This window comes from Canis aureus, chromosome 16 (assembly GCF_053574225.1).
Source record: "Canis aureus isolate CA01 chromosome 16, VMU_Caureus_v.1.0, whole genome shotgun sequence".
NCBI lineage: Eukaryota > Metazoa > Chordata > Mammalia > Carnivora > Canidae > Canis > Canis aureus.
The window spans coordinates 1,246,141-1,260,881 of NC_135626.1; the positions used below are offsets into that span (position 1 = coordinate 1,246,141).

Consider the following 14,741-nt stretch of genomic DNA (forward strand, 5'->3'; position numbering starts at 1 on the left):
TATTAATAGTGTCCTTTTTTTTTTGTCTCTTGTAACTTCTTGTTTGGATTTATGGTCTATTTTGTATGATGTTAGTATAACCACCCCAGCCCTCTTTTGGTTATAATTTGCATGGTGGAGTAAGTTCTAGGCCCAACATGGGGCTCAAACTAATGACCCTCAAAAGATCAAAAGTTGAATGCTCTACTGACTAAAGCCAGCCAGAAGCCCCTGGAATATCTTTATAATAAAAATTCTTTCACTTTTAACCTATTTATTTCTTTGACTCTAAAGTGAGTATTTTCTAAACCATAGATGGTTTGATTTTTTTTTTTTTTTTAAGATTCTATCCATTTATTCATGAGAGACACAGAGAGAGAGAGAGAGAGAGAGGGAGAGAGGCAAAGACACAGGCAGAGGGAGAAGCAGGCCCCATGTAGGAAGCCCGACGTGGGACTTGATCCCAGGTCTCCAGGATCACACCCTGGGCTGAAGGCAGCTCTAAACCCCTGAGCCATAGGATCCCTGGGTGGCGCAGTGGTTTGGCGCCTGCCTTTGGCCCAGGGCGCGATCCTGGAGACCCGGGATCGAATCCCACGTCGGGCTCCCGTGCATGGAGCCTGCTTCTCCCTCTGCCTGTGTCTCTGCCTCTCTCTCTCTATCATAAATAAATAAAAATTTAAAAAATAAATAAATAAACCCCTGAGCCACCTGGGCTGCCCAATCTTTTTTATTTAATCCATGCTTATCTTTGATTGAAGAGTTTACACCATTAAATTTAAAGTGATTACTGCTAAGGATGGATTTCTTTCTGCCATTTTGCTATTTGTTTTCTATAGGGCTTTGTGCCTTTAATTTCTTTTATTACTGACCGTTTTTGTGTTTATTTGATTTTTTTGTAGTGAAAAGTTTTAATTCACCTCTTATTTTCTTTTGTGTATATGCTATAGATATTTTCTTAGTGGTTGTCATGGGAATTACATTTAACACCAATAAGTTATAACAATCTAAATTAATTGGGACTCCTGAGTGGCTCATGGGTTGAGTGTCTCCCTTTGGCTGAGGGTGTGATTCCAATGTCCTGGGATCGAGTCCTGCATTGGGCTCCCCTCAAGGAGCCTGCTTCTCCCTCTGCCTGTATCTCTGACTCTCTCTGTGCATCTCTCATGAATAAATAAGTAAAAAATCTTTAAAAAAGAATGTAATTGAATTGATACCAACTTTAATACAATAGCTCTTTTTTATAGCCCCGCCCCTTCTTCTATTATTGATGTTACAGATTATATCTTTATACAGTATGCCCAATAACATAGATTAATATTTTAATGCACTTGTTTCTTAAATCATATAGGAAATAAAAGTGGAGTTACAAACTGTAATTATAATACTTAACTTTTATAATTCCCCACCCATTTATCTTTACCAGAGATCTTTATTTCTTCATATAGCTTCAAATTACTGTTGAGTATCCTTTCATTTCAACCTGAAGGATCGCCTATAGTACTTCTGATGGGCAGGTTCAGTGGTAAACTCCCTTACATTTTTTTTTTAATCAAAGATTATCTTAATTTCCCCTCATTTTTGAAGGACAGTGTTGCCGGATATAGAATTGTCAAGTTTTTTTTTTTTTTCTTTCACCACATTGAATATAAATATAGATTTATTGCTTTCTGGCCTCTGAAGTTTAAGATGAGAAATTGGCTGATATTCACTTGATCTTAGCCAAAAGACCAAGAAGTGATAAATTGGCTGATATTCTTTATTGAGGATCTGTTGTGTGTTGTATGTGGTTCTCTGCTTTCAAGAGTCTCTCTTTTCTCTGGCTTTCCATAGTTTGAGTCTTCTCTCTCGCTCTCTCTTTTTTTTTTAGACTTATTCATTTGCCTTAGTAAATGAGAACATGCTCACACAAGGGAAGGAAGAGGCGGAAAGAGAATCTCAAGTAGATTATATGCTGAGTGTGGAGCCCTACTTGAGGCTCAGTCTCACGATCCTGAGATCATGGTCTGAGCAGAAATCAAGTCACTTAACTGACTGAGCCACCCAGGTGCCTCTGATTATTATTCTTTCTCCCCTTTCTTCTTCTGGACTCCCAGTGGTATATTGTTTTTCTTGATAGTGTCTCACAGCTCCCTCAGACTCTATTCACTATTCACGTTTCTTTTTTTCTTTTCTTTCTGTTCTCAGATGGAGTAGGAAGCACAACGAATCCATCTCTCTACCTAGACAACAGTTGCACTGGCAGAAACTGTCTGAAGTAACTATTTTGGAACTCTGAAGTCTATTTGAATTCTTGCATCTTCCAAGAGAATGTTTGATTGGTAAATTGAGGTTAGTTTCAGTCAATGTCAGCCTTGAGCATGATAACACTCCCAGTTTCCTACCCCTTAGCCCTGTGGCAGGCAGCCATGCTCACATTCCTGGTGTAGCTTGCAGGACCTGTGGTGGGAAGTAAGAACCTTGTTCACCAAATACCAGAGTTCTGTGTTTTGATTGCTGATTGCTCCTTTTGAGTTCTGAGAGTCAAGCACAGAGTGGCTACCAGTGTTTCAACCCCCATAGGCTGAGCTGGCTTCTATGAAGTTTGGAGGAACAGCTCCTGTTTTGTTTGTTTTCTCTTCTACCCTATTTGGGAGCCAGACATTTAAGGATTAGGACATTCAGAAGCAACCACTTACATAGGGAAAATTAGAAAGCTACCATGTATAACCAGGAAAAGATGCAGGCTCAGAAAAGAACTGAGAAGACCTTACTTAAGCTTTCACCTTAGGCTGATCCTGATCTCTGGCACAAAAACATCCTTCAACAATTAACAAAAAAAACCAAGTAATGCCTGGGAAAGGGGTAAAATCTGATCTCCACAGTTAGAAGATTCAAATGTCCATTTTTCAGCAAAAAATAAAAGCCATACATGTAGGAAAGTATAGCCTGTTCAAAGGAATGAAATAAATCAACAGAAACCATTCCTGAGAAAAATCAGACATCTGACTTATTAGACAAAGATGTTAAACCAACTGTCTTGAAGTTGCCACTGAGCTAAAAGAAAACGTGAATGAAGTTAGAAAAATGTGGGGGAAAAAATGGAAATAGCATTAAAGATAGAGAAATTATGAAAGGAACCAAAATGAAATTCTGAAGTTAAAAAGTACAATAGCAGAAATGAAAAATTTACTAGAGGAGTTCAAAATCAGGTTTGAGCAGGCAGAAGAATCAGCCAGCTTGAAGATACCTCTTTTAAAACATCTCTTGAACTCCATTCTCTCCCCTGCCATCCCCTTTCTTCTGCTTCAGTTCAAATATTTCTGATCTTAGGCAGCCTCCAAACTGTTCCATTTACCCCCTGTTCTGCCTTTTCTACTCCTTACCAGAATGATCTTTTAGAAAATCCAAATCGAATAAAAGCTCTGCTTTTGTAATCCTGTGCTTTCATAAAGCCATTTTTTTGCTTTACTCAGGACCCTGTTCCTAGTTTCTATACAAAGATCTGCTCTTATGATTGTGCGTGTGTGTCTGTTTGAAGCAATTTCAGCATAAGAGTTATGTGATTGTAATCTTGCACTGTCCTTAAAAACCTCTGAGGGCACCCATGTATTTATAGATTGAATTCCCTTTTTTTTTATTTTTTGCATTCACAGATTTTCCCATTCTGGCTCCAACTTATCACATTAATCTCTTGAGCCTTGAGATAGAACTTCCAGTTTCGAGGAAATTTCAGGTCTAGATGAATATTCAAATCCAGAAAGTGGGAAATTTTGCACTTTAAGTGGCCTGATTTCTTCAGTAAGCCAGTATTTTAATATTTATCTTAAGTGCTAGAGTAAAAAATACTTAACGGGATAGAACAACCAGAGGCAGTGTGTGACCCTAGGTTAGATACTGATTTAGGAAAACTAGCTTAAAAGTTTCAATCAGCAATATTTAATTGTAGTAGATAATAGATGAAAGGAAAACTTATTGAAATATTACTGATTTGGGAAAGCCAATTATAAAAATATTTTTAGGTTGTTAGAAAAGTTGGACGTGATCTAGGAATTAGATGAAACTTTATTGAAATAATAAGGTAGATATTGTTAATTGAATAAAGCACATTGCTAAACCATGTGATCTCATTTTGAAAAACTATGTTAGCACACAAAGGATATGCGTTACGGTATTAACATTGGTGGTGGTAATGTGATGTTTTATTTTTTGTAGCTTGTGTCTGCTTTCTATTCTCCATGGCATACTGTACTGAATCTGTAATAAAATTGTGTTTAAACAATTTATGTTAAGATTTACATATATATTCGGGGTATACTTGCGAAATCAAAGAATACATGAATGTATAGTCACCAAAATATTAAAAGTGCGTCAGGATTTGAGGATTTCCTAATACTGCATCTATTATTTGATCCTACTACTCTAAAATGGGTGTGTATTATTATATAACTGTTTAAGGAGAAAAGGAACAAAGCTATTTTCCTGCAGGAGTGCAGCCAAGTCTATTGTAGTAATAGACAACTCACATAGAGGACTGCAGCAGAGCACGACATTTTTGTGTATTCTCTGGTTGACTGGATACATTATCCACAGGAAAACATTACATGACTCATTCACCAGGAAAGGAGCATAGGCTCTTTGAATAAAGAAAGGGGAAGAATAAGGAATAGGCTGTAGAATTATTTTATAAATTACTACGACTTGCACCTTTAGTAGCCGTTGTTTCTGTTACCGACTACTTTGTAAATTCATTCAGGACTTTAAATTTCATTTAGTTGCTTTTGCTCTATATATCACTTTTGGACGATTCTTTTCATTGAAGAGTTCATTTTTAAGTAATCTCTATACACAATGTGGGGCTTGAACTCAAAACCGCGAGATCACGAGTCGCCTACTCTAGGGCTGAGGCAGTCCCCCGTCCCCCCCCCTGAAGGACTCTAAGGTAAAGGCCCAGCCCCATCTTTGTTCCGACACTGAAACAAGCTGGTTTGTTTCTGATCTGCCTGTGTCTCAGGTACCACAAGGCAACTCTGTCGCAGCCAGTGGCCTTTGGACTTGAGGCAGAAGTTCTGACTTTCAGACTGAATTGTTACTTAGCTTGGATTCCTTTATAAAACGAAGAAAAAATGGTTAGTATTCTCCCAGGTTGTGGTGAGGCCGAATGAGGTAGCGGTGAAAGGGCCTGTCACACTCCCTGGCACGCTGCAGGCCCCACGGGAGGCCGGCGCCTGGAGGACCGCCGCGAAGGGCCGCGTCTGAAGCAGCACTAGACCGGGCAGGAGAGCCGGGCTCCCGCGCCGCAGCGCCGGCGTCTTTGGCGTCCGTCCTCCCCTTCAGGCGCGCCCGGCGCTGCCACGCCTGGGTCCGCGGCGGTCCTGCTGCTGGGCCCCGAGGCGGTCGGAGCCGCGGCCGCTCCGCGCGCAGACCCGGGGCGCGCGCTCGGCGCAGGCGCAGACCCCCCGCGGCGGGGCCGGGGCCCGCGGAGCCTGGAGCGGAGGAAGTAGGCCCTCGCCGCCTGCGGTTGGGCCAATGCGGCTGCTCGCCTGCGCCGCCGCCCTATGAAGCGGGCGGGAGGCGGGGCGGAGGGCGGAAGGAGCTGCTCTCACGTGAGTAGGGGGCGGGGAGGGCGGGGGAGGGCGGCTGGGGAGGCCCGGGCGGCGGAGCCTGCGGGACTGCGAGCGGCGGGCGGCGGAGGAGGAGACGGCGGGTCGGGTAGGGCCGCGTTTCCCCTGCTCCTCCTCCCACCCTCCCACCCACCAGGCCCCGGGGGTCCTGCGACAGCCCTGCGGGGAGCCGGGCTCTGTTCTAGCCCCACGGGGCTGGGCCGGCCGCGCTGCGCTCACCCGCCTCGGCGAGCGGGGCTCTGAGGGGAGCCGCGATTGGGGGGAGGGGGAGCCGCGGCGGAGGGGCGAGGGCGCATGCGCAGGCCGGACCGCTCGCGCAGCCCCTGCCCAAACCGGTTCCCCCTGTCTGGGTGGGTGTTTGTCGGCCGAGCCCTGCGCCAGGCGGCCCTTCGCACCCCGGGCACGGCCGGACTGTCTCTTGCCTCCGTGTTCGGGGCCAGGTCCTGTTTGGGACTCTGGCTGGTCTCTCCGCCTCAGTTTCCTCCCGGTGCCAGCCGGGCCCGTGGGGTGCCTTCACCTGGCTGGGGCCTCCGCTCAGGCCAGCTTCCTGGGCTGCGCCAAATTGGAAAGACTTGCTTTCGTTCAGTGTCGGCCTGACCGCTCCTGCTGATCTTTGTCTCATTTTCCCCACCTGCAGTTAAAGGGTCTCAGTCTCCCCGAGTCCTTTAAGTATGTGCTCCCAGTGCCTCACTGCCGGGTCCTGTTCTCAGCAGCCCCCCGGGGTCTAGGTGCTGAGCCCGAGGATACCCGCAGCCTTCCAGGAGTTCGCTGTCCACTGCCTAGTGGTACCTCGGTCCTCACCCCTCCGACGACTGTTAGCATCTGCACCCGCTTTCACAGGCCTCTGCACATTTAAGTTTTCTCGGGAATTCCTGTATCGAGGAAGCAAATGTCCTAGGAGACCGTGTTAAGTAATCATGGCACTTGTGCTCCTTTAGTTCAAAATCATGTTCCAACCTGAATTTGAGATCTTTTTGGCTTTTGTGACTTTTATTAGTGAGGGGAAAAAAAAAAAAAAAACTGTCAGGGACAGGATTTCTCCATTCATTTGACTTTGTCATCCACATAAATACCTGCGCTCAAATACTTGTGACCGGGATAGTGTAGGGTGAGTTATGTTTCCAGCTGCTTTGTTTATTTAAAAAGAGGATGAATCGCTCAGCGTTTGCCACATTAAACCGATGTTTGAAAAGCTGTTGAAAAACTTAGAAGCCAAGGAAGCACCCATTCAACTTTTTTTTTTCTTTTTTTCTTTTTTTTAAACGAAGGACCTGTTGTGTATGGGGTGTTATTTTAATGCATGTTGAAGGTTTTTGGTAGCGTTTACTTATAAAAACGGAGAATGAATTCGGGAGAGAGTTATGTTCTTCCTTTATAAGACCTCAGATTGCATTAATAAGATTTGCATCCATGAGTAATTTGTATTTATTAGTAACCTTTGAAATTCACGTGTAACTTAAATACAAATTAAGTAAAAAAAAAAATCAAATTCCTAATTAAAAGTGAACTGTGTTGTACACTTCATTGTTAGTTTTATAACTCAGTTTACAGTTAGTTGACTTATGTCACTGGTGTTAAGGTACATGACTTTGGATAGTTAAACTACCAAACTCTGCATTCTGGTCTTATTGGCATAGTGTTTTATTAACAGTTTACTTGTGCTTATTTTTTCTTTAAGATTTTATTTATTCATGAGGTATAGAGAGAGAGAGAGGCAGAGGGAGAAGCAGGCTCCATGCAGAAAGCCTGATGTGGGACTCCTTCCGGGGGCCACCCAGGTTTCCCTACCCGTGCCTAATTTGGGTTAAGTGGTAATTTAGTGTGGGACAGTGTAAAAGTGAAGACCCGTTTCCTACTTTTATATTGCATGCTGAGAGAAGTGTATTGTACACATTATCTACACTAAGAGACATGAGTTTCTCCAAATGTATCTCAGCTTTACAGCCCAGATTCTTTAAAGAAGTCATTTTTTTTTTTATTGAGTATATTTCCAGATATTTACAGTCCACATTCTTTTAAAGAACTAATTGTCTGCTATTGACATGTTTCCAGCTAATGTGTGGCTTCGTTGAAGGTCTCATTACATTAATTGTTTTAACAAGTGATCTTTGAGTACAGGCTTCAGAAAATAGTTTAAATCAGTGCTACTGGGGCGCCTGGATGGCTCAGTTGAGCTCTGCTTTTAGCTCAGGGCCTGATCCTGGAGTTCAGGGACTGGGTCCCACATCGGGCTCCCTGAGCGGGGCCTGCTTCTTTGCCTATGTCTCTGACTGTGTGTGTGTGTGTGTGTGTGTGTGTGTCCCATGAATAAATGGATAAAATCTTTAAAAAAAAATAATCAGTACTACTGTTGAGTGTCTTTGTAGGCAGTGGTGTGCTGAGGTTCTGACATAGGCTACCCATAATTGTAGTTTTCAGTATAATCAGGTATGATTAGATATCTCAAGCATGTGGAATAAATTAACTCTTAAATAATCTGTCATGGAGATAGAATTCAAATATTGAAGAAGGGCTGATGTAGCCAACATGCATAAAGGGTTTGGCATGAACTTTGGATGCTTTATATGCAACTACCTTGTTTTATTGGTTTTCCATACATAGTTAGATCCCAAAGAAAAAATTTAAGTCCTAGGACTCAGTCGGTGGGTATCAACTTAATAGCTGTTTCTTTTTTGCGTAAATTGGTTACCTGGTCCATCCCTCATTTCCCACTTCTGTGCTGTTTCTGAAAGATGTTGATTCTTTGGAAAACTTTTAAGTCAGAACAATACTGGATAGACATTTAAATGTAAAACCACTCTTGTTGACGCTAACAGCCTTGTTTCTCTTCCTATGCAAAAACTGAACAGATACAGTTATAGACTTTACCCTGGAAATTTCCCTCTTTCCAAAGCAACCAGAATCATGACAACCATACTCTTTCTAGCATAGTAGAGTTTTATCAGGCCTAACTTTTCCCCAAAATTCCTTTTTTTGTGAATCACTAAATAGTAAAAATAAAGCCCTTATTTTTAAGTTCATTCTTGACATTAAATAGTATAGACAGCCATGGTTCTAAAGCAGAAGGTGTTTTCTTCTTAATTGTATGGCTGTGCTGCCAGAGGTGGAGGTCCATGTCTTTCAGAGTTCATGTGTGCTTGTTACATATCTCCAATTGAGATTGCATCAGTTTTTTATGTTATAAATTACTACTCCTTGGGATCCATCAATCTTTGTGGGAATAAATTTTTTCTCCGTACTAAAATCTGCTATTTCTTTAGGTACCTTAGGAAATTTGTGCTTGTGGTAACTTTATTCAAATGTCATTAACTATATAAAGCTTAACAATAATTTGACTGTCTTAAAAATTTACTTTGTATATGTAGCATCCAAGTAACTGTAACTTATATATAACATATGTTCCCTTATTTATACATTTCGGTAATTACAGCCAACAACCAGTAGTTATAATCTTGTTTTCCTTTTTTTGAAGATGGCCCTTGTATTAGAAAAAGGAATTGATACACAGAATCTTTGTGAACATATTTTAAGTATCATCAAGAGTATTAAGAGACACCATGGGAGGCTAAATTGGGGATTAAATGTTGGACATTTGTAAAATACTACTGGAAAGAGCCATGAGTTAATCACTTTAATATTTTTGTGGTAGAAGTAATAAACTCTTTTATACCCTTGAAGTATGCTGCTGATAAACGGATTCTGGCAATATAAGAATAAGAACATGTCATGTAAATCTCTTTTGCTGTGACACATGATTTTCTATGAATAGACCTCTGCTATATCTGCTGAAGAGAAATAGTTATATCCTTACGGTAGTTACCTGTTGAATTCTTTGTGAATTGAAGAAAAATCTGAAATCTAATCTCAAAAGCTAATATTTCTATACAAAAATTATTCCCTAACAGGAACAAATTTTATTTTTAATTATTTTTTGCTTTTAGTTATGCAAAACAATCTTTTCAGGTAGGTTTAAAAGCATCTTTGGAACTTAATATTTGTGAATTTTTAAATCTTCTCACACAGTGCCTATTCCAATGCTGTGAATGAAGATGCTCAGTAAATCTCTGTTGTTTGCCCATCCCCTATTCAACACACTTGTCCTATGTCCTGCCATGCCTTATATTAGAAGGTTTAGAAAACATGGGTGGATCTGCCAAACATTTGTGATTTTCCTATGCACATTTCCTTGAAAATTGGAAAGAGGTTATAGGAAGGAGGGGGTGCCTGGGTGGCTCAGTCGGTTGGGCATCTGCCTCCCGCTTGTGATCTCGGGGTCCTGGGATGGAGTCCCGTGTCACACTCCCTGCTCAGCAGGGAGTCTGGTTCTCCCTCTGCCCCACCTTGCTTCACTGCTCGTGTTCTGTCAAATAAATAAAATCTTAAAAAAAAAAAAAAAAAAACTTGTATTGGCCAATGAATGGATAAACAAAATTAGTGTATATATTCCATAGACTACTATTTGGCCTTAAAGAGAAAGGAAATTTGGACACATGCTATAACATAGTACCAAATGAAATAAGCCAGCCGCAAAAGAATATTGTATGATTCTGCTACTTTTATAGGTACAAAAAGGAGTCAAATTCATAGAGAAAGAATAGTGTGTTGGTTGCCTGGAGGAATGGGAGTTAGTGTTTAATGGATACAGACTTAATTGGGGAAGATAAAAGGGTTCTAGAGCTGGGTGGTGGTGGTAATTGCACAATAGTGTGAATGTACGTAATGCCACAAAACTTACGTTTATAAATGACTAAAATGGTAAAATGGTAATATATTTAACCACAATTTTAAAAAATTAAAATTTTGGGACGCCTGGGTGGCTCAGCGGTGGAACGTTTGCCTTTGGCCAGGATCAGGGCATGATCCTGGAGTCCCAGGATTGAGTCCTACATCGGGTTCTCTGCATGGAGCCTGCTTTTCTCTCTGCCTATGTCTCGGCCTCTCTTTCTGTGTCTCTCATGAATAAATAATATATTTTTTAAAAATTTCTCTATTCCTATAATTATCTTTTTAAATCTGGAATTGAAAGAAAAGGATCACTTTATAGTTGAAAGAAGTAAATTGTCACAGACATTGCAGGTTAAAATTTGCCTGATGATAACTTTTAGATAAGCTGGTTTTTCTTGCTTTTATGTACTGCAGGCCCAAGATGATTGTTTAGTTTTCTTTTGTTTTTGGTTTTTTAAGCTAAGCTGAAATTATTCAGAAGGCTTAAATTAATATGGTTCTCTTAGCTCACTAGAATAATTCAAAGAAACAGCCCCCAAATTCAGAGTTAGACTTCAACAAAGACACATCTATTGTTTAGCAATTAGTAGTGGTGGAAAGGAATTTAATTTTATAAAGAAGGGATGATTTTCCATTGAGTTTTGTTAGATTTGTCCCACCCTTCCCAGAGCTAGGCTGTGAGAAATTTATGTGAAAACCAATGCAGGAAAACAAACATCTGAGCCAAGGACAGAAGAAAAAAGCTGAGATTAATACAGTGTTATTAAAAAAATAACTTTTTTTGTACGCTATTTAATTTTAAAGGGCTACAAACCCAGAGGACTTGGCCTGTTAGAACATCTTTGAGACTTGATTCTTTTCCCTTCCTGTTTTGACTTTTTCTGAATAGAGTGTAATCTTCTTAGATCTGTGTTTTAGACAGATACAACTGGTAGCTACATAGTGAATGGATTAGAATAGGGAGAGAATGGAGACAAGGGCACCAAGGAGAAGAGATGCGTTTCAGAAAAGGACAGAGGCACCTAGATACCTGGATTTGGATCAAGATCCAATTTTATCTGTAAAGTTAAGCAGGTTATTGAACCAGTCTAAGCCTCAGTTTGTCATACAAAGTCAGTATCTAAGTTTGTGTGAACATTAAAAATAATGCATATAAGCTTTTCAATACCGTGTAGGCAATATAATTGGTAGCAGGAACTAGTAAGTATTGTCTCTTTGTATTTAGCAAGATGATTTAAGTATCCTCCTTAAGATTTCCTAAAGCTGTAATCATTTGCTCACTAGTTGAGCAACAAAAATGATGGATATTGGGAAGGAAGGGATTAAGAGAGTGTTTTGGTCCAAAGGAAATCTAAGGTATATTTTCTGGCTCAGTATTAACTGGTTTTGAGGTTGACAGGAACTTGGGACACCTGGGGGCTCAGCAGTTGAGCGTCTGCCTTTAGCTCGGCATGATCCTGGGGTCTGGGATCGAGTTCTGTGTTGGGCTTCCTGCAGGGAGCCTGCTTCTCCCTCTGCCTGTGTCTCTGCCTCTCTCTGTCTCTCATGAATAAATAAATAAATTTAAAAAAAAAAAAAAAAGATTGACAGGAACTTGATGAAGAATCAGCGAGGCACACTCAAGGGTAGTTCTGGGTCTCTTCATTCTAGTTATCACCTATATCCCCAAGTCACATGCATGTGGTATAGCATACTTGTCATCCTCACATTACTTAGACCCTACTAGTTAAACGTGGATTAAAGAGTATTATTCAACCAAATTTATTTAGTGCTGCCAGTAAATGATGTAAAGATATGAATAGGGGATCCCTGGATGGCTCAGCGGTTTAGCGCCTGCCTTTGGCCCAGGGCGTGATCCTGGAGTCCTGGATTGAGTCCTGCGTCGGGCTCCTGGCCTGGAGCCTGCTTCTCTCTCTGCCTGTGTCTCTGCCTCTCTCTCTGTGTGTCTCTCATGAATAAATAAAGTCTTTTTAAAAAAAGATATGAATAAAATCTGAGATCCCTTTACACAAATAGTTCACAGGGACTGTGTGTGTTCATTGTATTCCCAGCATTGACCGTAGTGGTTTGTACTTAGTAATTGTTTCTGGAATGAATGATCAACCAATATAGCGGAGTAGAACAGAGGTATAATATTATTTTACTGTGTGATAAATGCTATAATTTTGTGATAGAATTAAAAAGCAAACAAAAGCCTTAGGAGCCCAAGAGAGAAATAATGAATATTGTAAAAGGGAAAGGGGGAGGTTGGATAGTTGATTGTACCTTAAGATTGCTGGTGAGGGAGGAGGACTACCCGGGGAAATGAAGACATTCCTCGATTAGCAAACAACATAAGCAAAGGCTCAAAAGCATAGAAGTGTATGACATATTTGGTGCATTTCTGGTATGGTTTGATAGAAGATAAGAGTAGAATGATAGATTGTCTCCATATTTGAAGACTAATGGTATAGAGATTTGGATTTTACTCTGTTTTCAGGCAGGAGCAGTCATAGGTTTTGAGGAAAGGGTGAGATATATGATCAGATCTAAATTTTAGATATTAGCTATGGGACTTTGATAGTCAATGACTAGAGAGATTCTAGAAAAGGAGTCTTACGTTTTAGCTAGACTTATGATGGATGGTAAAGAAAGAGTAAGATTGGAGTATGTTTTGGAGCTAAAATCCAGTAGTCTTCCAGGGGAGAATGAGAAAAGGAATCAAGGACTTTTTTGACATCCCTGTCTTCGATCAGTGGATGTTAACCAACAGTAGGGAGCATACAAGGAAGAATATGCTTATGTGATGAACAGAGGTTTATTTTCGACACATGGAATTGATTTTGAGATGCCCGTGAACATACATAGCAGAATTGTCCTATGTAGTCTCACAACATCCTTTGTGTACTTCTGTTATACCAACCACTATATTATAATTACCCGTTTATTTTTCCATTTTCTGTACCACTTTAAGCCTATCCTAGGTAAAGACTACCTATTATTCCTCACTGTAACATTACACATATTGCTTGGCACATGTCAGACAGTACTAAATAGAAAGGAAAACGGGCACCTGGGTAGCTCAGTCAGTTGAATGTCCGACTCTTGATTTCAACTCAGGTCATGATCTGAGGGTTGTGAGATCAAGGCCTGCTGTCAGTCTCTTTGCTGGGTGTGAAGCCTGCTTAAGAGTCTTCCCTTTCTTAAAAAAAAAAAAAAAGAAAAGAAAAGAAAAGAAAACATAACACAGTGGAAAGAGAGAGTTTAAGAGTATTAACAGCATACCAAAAAAAAAAAAAGTTATACCCATATGAGCTAATAAGAGCCAGAGAAAAGTGGAAAAAGAGGCATGGAGTAGAATTTAGAGAATGGACAGAAGAAAAGGAACCTATGACAGCTGAGAAATGGTAGCCAAAGGTAGAAAATGGAAACAAAAAAGTTTCAGAATAAGGAAATGGCCAATATTTTCATTTCAGCGGTAGAAGATGAGAAATGAAAAGAATTCTTTGGGTTTTGAAAGTTTGTATTGTCATTGACTGATTCCCTCCCCCCCCCCCTTTTTTTTTTAAGATTTTATTTATTCATGAGAAACAGAGAAGCAGCCTCCCTGTGAGGAGCCTGATGTGGGAGTGGATCCCAAGACCCCCAGGATCACAACCTGATGCAAAGGCAGACACTCAACCCTGAACCACCAAGGTGCCCTTTTTTTTCTTTCCTTTTTAAAATGATACTCAGGGAGGGTAAACAAAATACTCAGGGCCACAGATGAGTGGGTTTTGTTTTAAGATTTTATTTAAGAGCAAGAAGAGCGGAGGGAGAAGCAGATTCCTTGCTGATCATGAAGCCCAAAAAAGGGCTTGATCCCAGGACTCTGAGCCAAAGGCAGACACTTAACTGACTGAGCCACCCAAGTGCCCCCATAGATGAGGTTTTAATTAAGTTTTTAAACAGATGGTTCAGTGAGGGTTGGTGAGAGATAGAGGAGCCAGATTTTTGAGAGGCACTGCTCTTTGGAGTGTTCTATTGAAAGTGGTAGAGGTGAAGGCAGTTAATACTACTACTTCAGGAAGAAAGAGTTTCAGGGATCCCTGGGTGGCGCAGCGGTTTGGCGCCTGCCTTTGGCCCGGGGCGCGACCCTGGAGACCCGGGATCGAATCCCACATCAGGCTCCCGGTGCATGGAGCCTGCTTCTCCCTCTGCCTGTGTCTCTGCCTCTCTCTCTCTCTCTCTCTCTCTCTCTCTCTCTCTCTGTGACTATCATAAATAAATAAAAAATTAAAAAAAAAAAAAAAAAGGAAGAAAGAGTTTCAAAAAAACCAAGGAAATACAGATGAATTAGAGCCCTGGAATAGTGGCTGGGAACTAGCACATTTTGTCTCAAGCATGTCAAGTTCAATTACAAGTATCACTCACACCTCTTTTACCAAGTTAGGTAGGTCACTTATTAGGAGGTGA

General features: G+C 40.9%; 1 protein-coding gene across 10 annotated transcripts in view; it reads left to right on the top strand.

Annotated features, from left to right (window-relative positions):
* The window catches only part of RABGAP1 (RAB GTPase activating protein 1), a 167,569-nt gene that overhangs the window by 3,961 nt on the left and 148,867 nt on the right, over positions 1–14,741 (top strand). For 4 of the 10 annotated variants that reach the window (XR_013353715.1, XR_013353716.1, XR_013353717.1 and 1 more), the window contains exons 2-3: positions 2,167–2,310; positions 13,857–13,982. The gene's annotated coding sequence lies outside the window, so the exon portion shown is untranslated. The other 6 variants (XM_077850557.1, XM_077850554.1, XM_077850558.1 and 3 more) reach the window with 6 other exon arrangements.